The sequence below is a fragment of the Lactuca serriola genome, chromosome 9 (genome assembly GCF_051521515.1).
Source record: "Lactuca serriola cultivar US96UC23 chromosome 9, Lser_US96UC23_V15, whole genome shotgun sequence".
Taxonomy (NCBI): Eukaryota; Viridiplantae; Streptophyta; class Magnoliopsida; order Asterales; family Asteraceae; genus Lactuca; species Lactuca serriola.
In genome coordinates this window covers 168,876,017-168,882,112 of record NC_136416.1, presented here as the reverse complement: position 1 = coordinate 168,882,112, position 6,096 = coordinate 168,876,017, and positions in this window count along the sequence as shown.

Below are 6,096 nucleotides of genomic sequence, written 5' to 3'. Positions count from 1 at the left end.
CTAGTGACTGGTTCCTATACTCCTGAGTAGAGGGCTACTGTGACTTGGGAGTAGTTCTCAGAGATGTTTCACATGATGTATGTTCCTATGGTTGAAAAGGAGAGATTGACTCAAGAGTGCCTGTATTTTAGATAGAAGATAGAGACGGTGACAGAGATCACCAAGATGTTCACTGAGAGGGATTTGTTCTGTCCGGAGTTCGGTTCAACAGAGCAGGCTCAGATGACACGATACTTGAGCATGCTCAAGACCGACACTCAACAGTTTGTGTCCATCCAGCGTTACAGTACCCTTGCCGAGCTTCAGGATGCCACGAGGTGTCGAGAGATTAAGATAGAGACATAGACGAGGGAGCAACGTCCGACTCCTGTTTAGTCACAACCTACAGTGAAGTAGCTCAAGCCCGCTAATTTGTGGTCTAGGGGACAGAGGGGCCATACTTGTGCCAAGTGCGACAAGGTTCATGAAGGTGTTTGTCGATCTTCTTTTGGGTTCCACAAATATGGCAGGGAGGACCACATTGCTAGGGATTGCTATCAGTAGTCCCCATTGGAAAGCATTAGTATTTGTTACCACTATGAGTAGGTTGGCCATGTGAAGGCCAGCTGTCCCTTGCTCGCTGCAAGATCGGCGCAGGATCCAGCACCAACAGATACTTTGAGGATCACAGATGGATGCCAGGGTAGGGCGGAGCCCCTGAGGATCGGGGTTATGCTTTCCAACTCACAACGAATGAGGCCAAGGCGGTGCCAGACGTCGTTACTGGTATGTTTTCATTTATTATTCTATCAAGTTATTTTATTGTATGCTTATGATTATGCTTTTGCTAGGTACCTTCTTAGTGAACTCCTTGCTTGCTCTTGTGCTATTTGACTCGGGTGTGAGTCGGTATTTTGTGTCTCAGTCTTTTTGTAGGAGTTTTGATATGACTCTTGGGGAGCTAGAGTGCTCATTGCAAGTTTCCATTGCCAACAAGCATTGTGTTTCTGCATTGAGTGTTTTTCAGGATTGTACCTTGGAGATATTCGTGGTGACTTACCCGATCGATCTGATCCCTATCTGTAGCACCTGGTTCCTGGTATGTATTCCTGGTGATTAATATTTTAATTTTATGCATTTTTGCCTTGGACTCGGTGAGTTGAATGAACAACTCGCAGAGTAGGAGCGGGATAAGGCGCGGGGTTTGAACTTTGTACTTGGCGAGTCGATCCCCGGACTCGGCGAGTAGACCCTGTTTGGACATAAACCCTAATCCGGGCGTTTTCACCCTATTTAAACGCTCTAACTTGGCCTCCTTAGTCCCTAACACTTCCAGAGAACTGTAGAAAGAAACCCTAGCCCCCATATTGTCCTTGAGGGTGATTTTGGCTTTGTGGAGAAGGTTTGGAGCTTAGAGGAAGGAAGAGAAGGTTGAAGTGTGCAAGGAGGGGAGGTAGATCCAGAATCTACACTGTGAGAAGCTTCCATTCAGGTAGAAAAGTTCTTACCTTGATCATTAGTCCATTAGATCCCCTTTTTGTCCCAAATTAGTGGTTTCAAGCCCTAAAACCTCAAATTTCATGTATTTATGCTTTAAGTTTTGAAATGACTTTAGATTGGGATCTTATGGACATCCTAGAAGTATAAAGTCTCTGTGGTTGGGGTTATTGAGGTCCCTATTGGGTGTATGACCCCTTAAAGGGATTGGATTTGCCTTCTTGAGCTCATAGGGCCATGCATGCACATAAAGTTTGCAACTTTACGTGATAAGCATGCCCTAGGAGCCTAGATCTATGGGTTAGAGGTGTTGCATGTCTCAGTTTTGGTCTGTACGAGAAGTGGGTCGAAGGGACTCGGCGAGTCCCAAAGTGGAACTCGGCGAGTTCTATGAAGATGGTCTTAGACTCGGCGAGTTGGATGAACAACTCAGCGAGTTGGATGAACAACTCGGCGAGTCCTATGAAGATTGCCTGGAGCTCGTCGAGTTGTTCTTCAAACTTGGCGAGTCATATGAACTTTCACTGAGTAAGAGGGGTTTAAGTGTCGAAGGTCCAACCCTTCATATCTGCACGCGGGATTAGCAGTGTAACGTCATCCCAAAACCCCAAATCCTCTCGCGGGATGTTTTGGTGAGGATTGGAAGCGAGTAGGAGATCTGCTCGTGGAACTCGGCGAGTTGCTCTCGGACTCGGCGAGTCGGATCACGAGTCGGTTCCATAGTCCCGAGTAGTGAATCAAGAGTGACTCAGTGAGTGGAAAGAGAGGCTTGGCGAGTAGGACCGGGTTAGTCGGAGGAGGACTCAGCGAGTCTATGCCACGACTCGGTGAGTCTAGTCAACTGGAAGTTGACTTTGACGAAGGAGTTGACCTTGGACCAGGGATGGATCAGTCAATTGACCTAAGGGTATTTATGAGTGGCTAATCTATGTTTATGGGTTTGTAGCCGGAGGATTACCGGTGCAGCAGCCAGACGTCGAGCAGTCAGACTTTCAGTAGCTACTCTTCGAGGTGAGTTTCCTTCCAGTAGTAACGGGTCTAAGGCACCAAGGCCGGTCCGTATAGACGATGTGCTAGTATTGGAGTGTGGGCAGGGCCCGTATCTCATGCTTGAGTTTGATGATGATATATGCCAGTATGATAGATTTTCCTATACTCGTTATCTGTGTGATACTTGTATGTTATGGATTAGCAGCTGAGTGTGGGCGAGGCCCATATCTCTCTGATAGTGGAGTGTGGGCGAGGCCCATATCTCTCAGATAAGGGAGTGTGGGCGAGGCCCGTATCTCCCAACTAGCTAAGTGTGGGCAAGGCCCGTATCTTCATGAGTATGGGAGAGGCCCGTATCTCCTAGCTGTTCATTTTATGTTTGTATGATATGAGGTATTATGGGGGAACTCACTAAGCTTCGTGCTTACAGTTTTTGGTTTTGGTTTCAGGTACCTCTTCCTCGAAGGGGAAGGAGCTGGCGCGGTAGCGGCCCATCACACACATGCCTCGTATTCCGCACTATGAGATCTTCCTGGGGATTTGTACTCTGACATTATTATGTTTATGAAAATGTTTTCCAGACATGTGATATCTTTTATGAAATGTTATGATCGGTGAACGCTTTTATTTCTAAATGCTTTACTAAGTATATGTTTTAAAAATGAAATTCTTGGCTCGTATTTTTGGGATGTTACAAGTTGGTATCAGAGCCCTGGTTTGAGGGATTCAGAAACACTTTCGGGGGTGTCTGAACTCAAATCGAGGGATTAAAAGATTTTAAAGCAGAAAATATTTTCTAAAAAGCTAAGTAAAGAGTTTTAAGAAGGAACGAAGTGTGTGATGTGCGCGACCGACCAAGCTCAAGTAAGTATTCCCCAAAGTACCCATACCAGCTTAAGTTATGTTTATCAGTTTCAGTAGAACAACATGCTAGAATAGGACTAAGGATCTAGAAGTGATGCCTTATGTGCCTGCTTTATGTATTTGAGAATGGTGGTACTATGCTTGAGGCTCGCAATTGGCAGTACAGGAGAGGGATCGGGTTCGGGATCAGGTTTCGAGCCAGTAGATGAGGGGCTACGTGAGTTCATCGCGTCAGAGATCACCAGAAGCATCCTTGAGTCGACTCCCATTATTTTCGGGTCGATCAAGGAAGGGATAGTTGAGCTGATGGAGGACCGCCTCAGGGCGTTCAGGAGTGACATGGCATCTGGCCAGTCAGGATCTCGCACATTGTCCTTTAAGGACTTCAGGGGTAGTGGTGCGCCGGATTTTCTCGGGGCAAAGGACCCCATAGCTTCCAGACGATGGATTGCAGACATCGAGTCTGCACATATGATTAGCTTATGCCCTGAGGGGTCGAAGGTGAGGTTCGCAGCAGGGTGTTTACGAGATCGAGCTAAGGATTGGTGGGAGTCCGTGGGTGACTCGTTGGGAGCCTCGACTTTTGAGGCTATGACCTGGTCGGACTTTGTGACCAGGTTCAGGGCAGAGTTTGCGCCGGCTGTTGAACTTCAATAGCTGGCTAGAGAGTTTTTAGACATAAGACAGACTACGGAGACTGTGGCGGAGATCACCGCCAAGTTCCGGGAGAGAGCATTACTGGTGCCCCAGTATGCGGGAGATGAGGATATGAGGAGGACCCGCTATCATGACATGCTAAGGGCTGATATCCGGGAGCATGTTAGCTTTTCAGCTTGCCCTACCTTGGAGTCCATGATTGTCAGGGCGAGGGAAAGGGAGATTGATCTGGAGCATATTCGAAAGAGAAAGGCAGAGGCTCCAGTGGTGAGGAGTCGGGCGTTTCAGCTGACGACAGAGGAGGCACGCGCCGCACCCGATGTGGTGACGGGTATTATTCTTTCCCTCTATATTTTTTTATGATGTTATGATATTGATATGTGCTCTGTTTAGGATCGTTCCATGTGAACGATATTCCAGTTCAGGTGTTGTTTGATTCGGAGGCTACCCGATCTTTTGTTTCTCTTGCGCTTAGCAAGAAGTTTCCTGAGTCTTCGGGCACGTTGGATTGCCCTTTAGAGGTGGAGATTGTCGATGATCGATCATTGCGAGCATCAGCAGTGTTCAGGGATTGTGTTCTAAGGTTGTTTGAGGAGCGCCACTTGGTGGATTTGGTTCCCATTCCGTTGCGTGGGAACAAGGTGATTATAGGCATAGATTGGTTGAGCCCTAATGGGGCGGTGATAGATTGCGCACAGCAGCTGGTGCGGATCAGGACCTCGAGTGGGGGAGAGTTGGTGATCCACGGCGAGAGGCCACAACGTGGACCTACAGTACGTTCAGTAGCAAGGGCTAGGCGCTACCTTCAGCAGGGTTGCGCGGGATATGTCGCGTATGTTATTGATACCCGGGAGGCGGGTAAGGCGACGGTGAGCGAGGTTCCAGTGGTGCGAGACTACGCTGATGTGTTCCCGGAGGAGCTTCCTGGTATACCTCCGGAGCGTCAGGTAGAGTTCAGGATCGACCTAGTTCCAGGTGCGGCTCTGATAGCCAAGGCACCCTATCGGTTGGCTCCTCCCGAGATGCAGGAGTTGTCTACGCAGCTGCAGGAGTTGCTAGACAAGGGATTTATTCGACCGAGCAGTTCACCCTGGGGAGCCCTGATCCTGTTTGTGAAAAAGAAGGACGGGTCGCATCGGATGTGTATTGATTACCGGGAGCTGAATAAGGTAACAGTGAAGAACCGTTACCCACTCCCGGGGATTGATGATCTCTTTGATCAGTTGTAGGGAGCATCTCGGTTCTCCAAGATCGACTTGCGTTCGGGGTATCATCAGATGAGGGTCCGAGAGGAGGATGTACAGAGTACCGTATTTCGGACGCGTTACGACCATTATGAGTTCGTGGTGATGCCGTTTGGTCTCACCAATGCTCCTGCCGCGTTCATGGACCTCATGAACTGCGTATGTAGACCGATGCTAGATCGGTCTGTGATAGTTTTCATTGATGACATCTTGGTTTATTCCAAGACACAGGAGGAGCACGAGGAGCATCTGAGAGAGGTTTTGGAGACCTTGAGGAGGGAGAGCTTGTACGCCAAATTCTCCAAATGTGAGTTTTGGTTGCGCGAGGTGCAGTTTCTTGGGCACCTCGTCAACCAGAATGGGATTTCAGTAGACCCGACCAAGGTGGAGGCCGTGATGAGATGGGAGGTTCCGAAGTCTCCATCTGAGATCCGGAGTTTCCTGGGATTAGCGGGCTACTATCGGAGATTCATTCAGGACTTCTCCAAGATAGTCGTACCCTTGACGCGGCTGACTAAGAAAGCTGTGGTCTTTCGATGGGGGCCTGAGCAGCAGGCGACATTCGAGGTTCTGAGACAGAGATTGTGTGAGGCGCCAATCTTAGCCCTGCCAGAGGGCGTAGAGGATTTTGTGGTATATTGCGATGCGTCCATTTCGGGGTTGGGCGCGGTACTGATGCAAAGAGGTCATGTCATTGCCTACGCTTCAAGGCAGCTGAAGCCTCACGAGACGAACTACCCGAAACACGATTTAGAGTTAGGGGCGGTGGTATTCGCTCTCAAAATTTGGCGACATTACCACTATGGGGTTCGGAGTACCATTTACACGGACCACAAGAGTTTGAGGTACCTCATGGATCAACCGA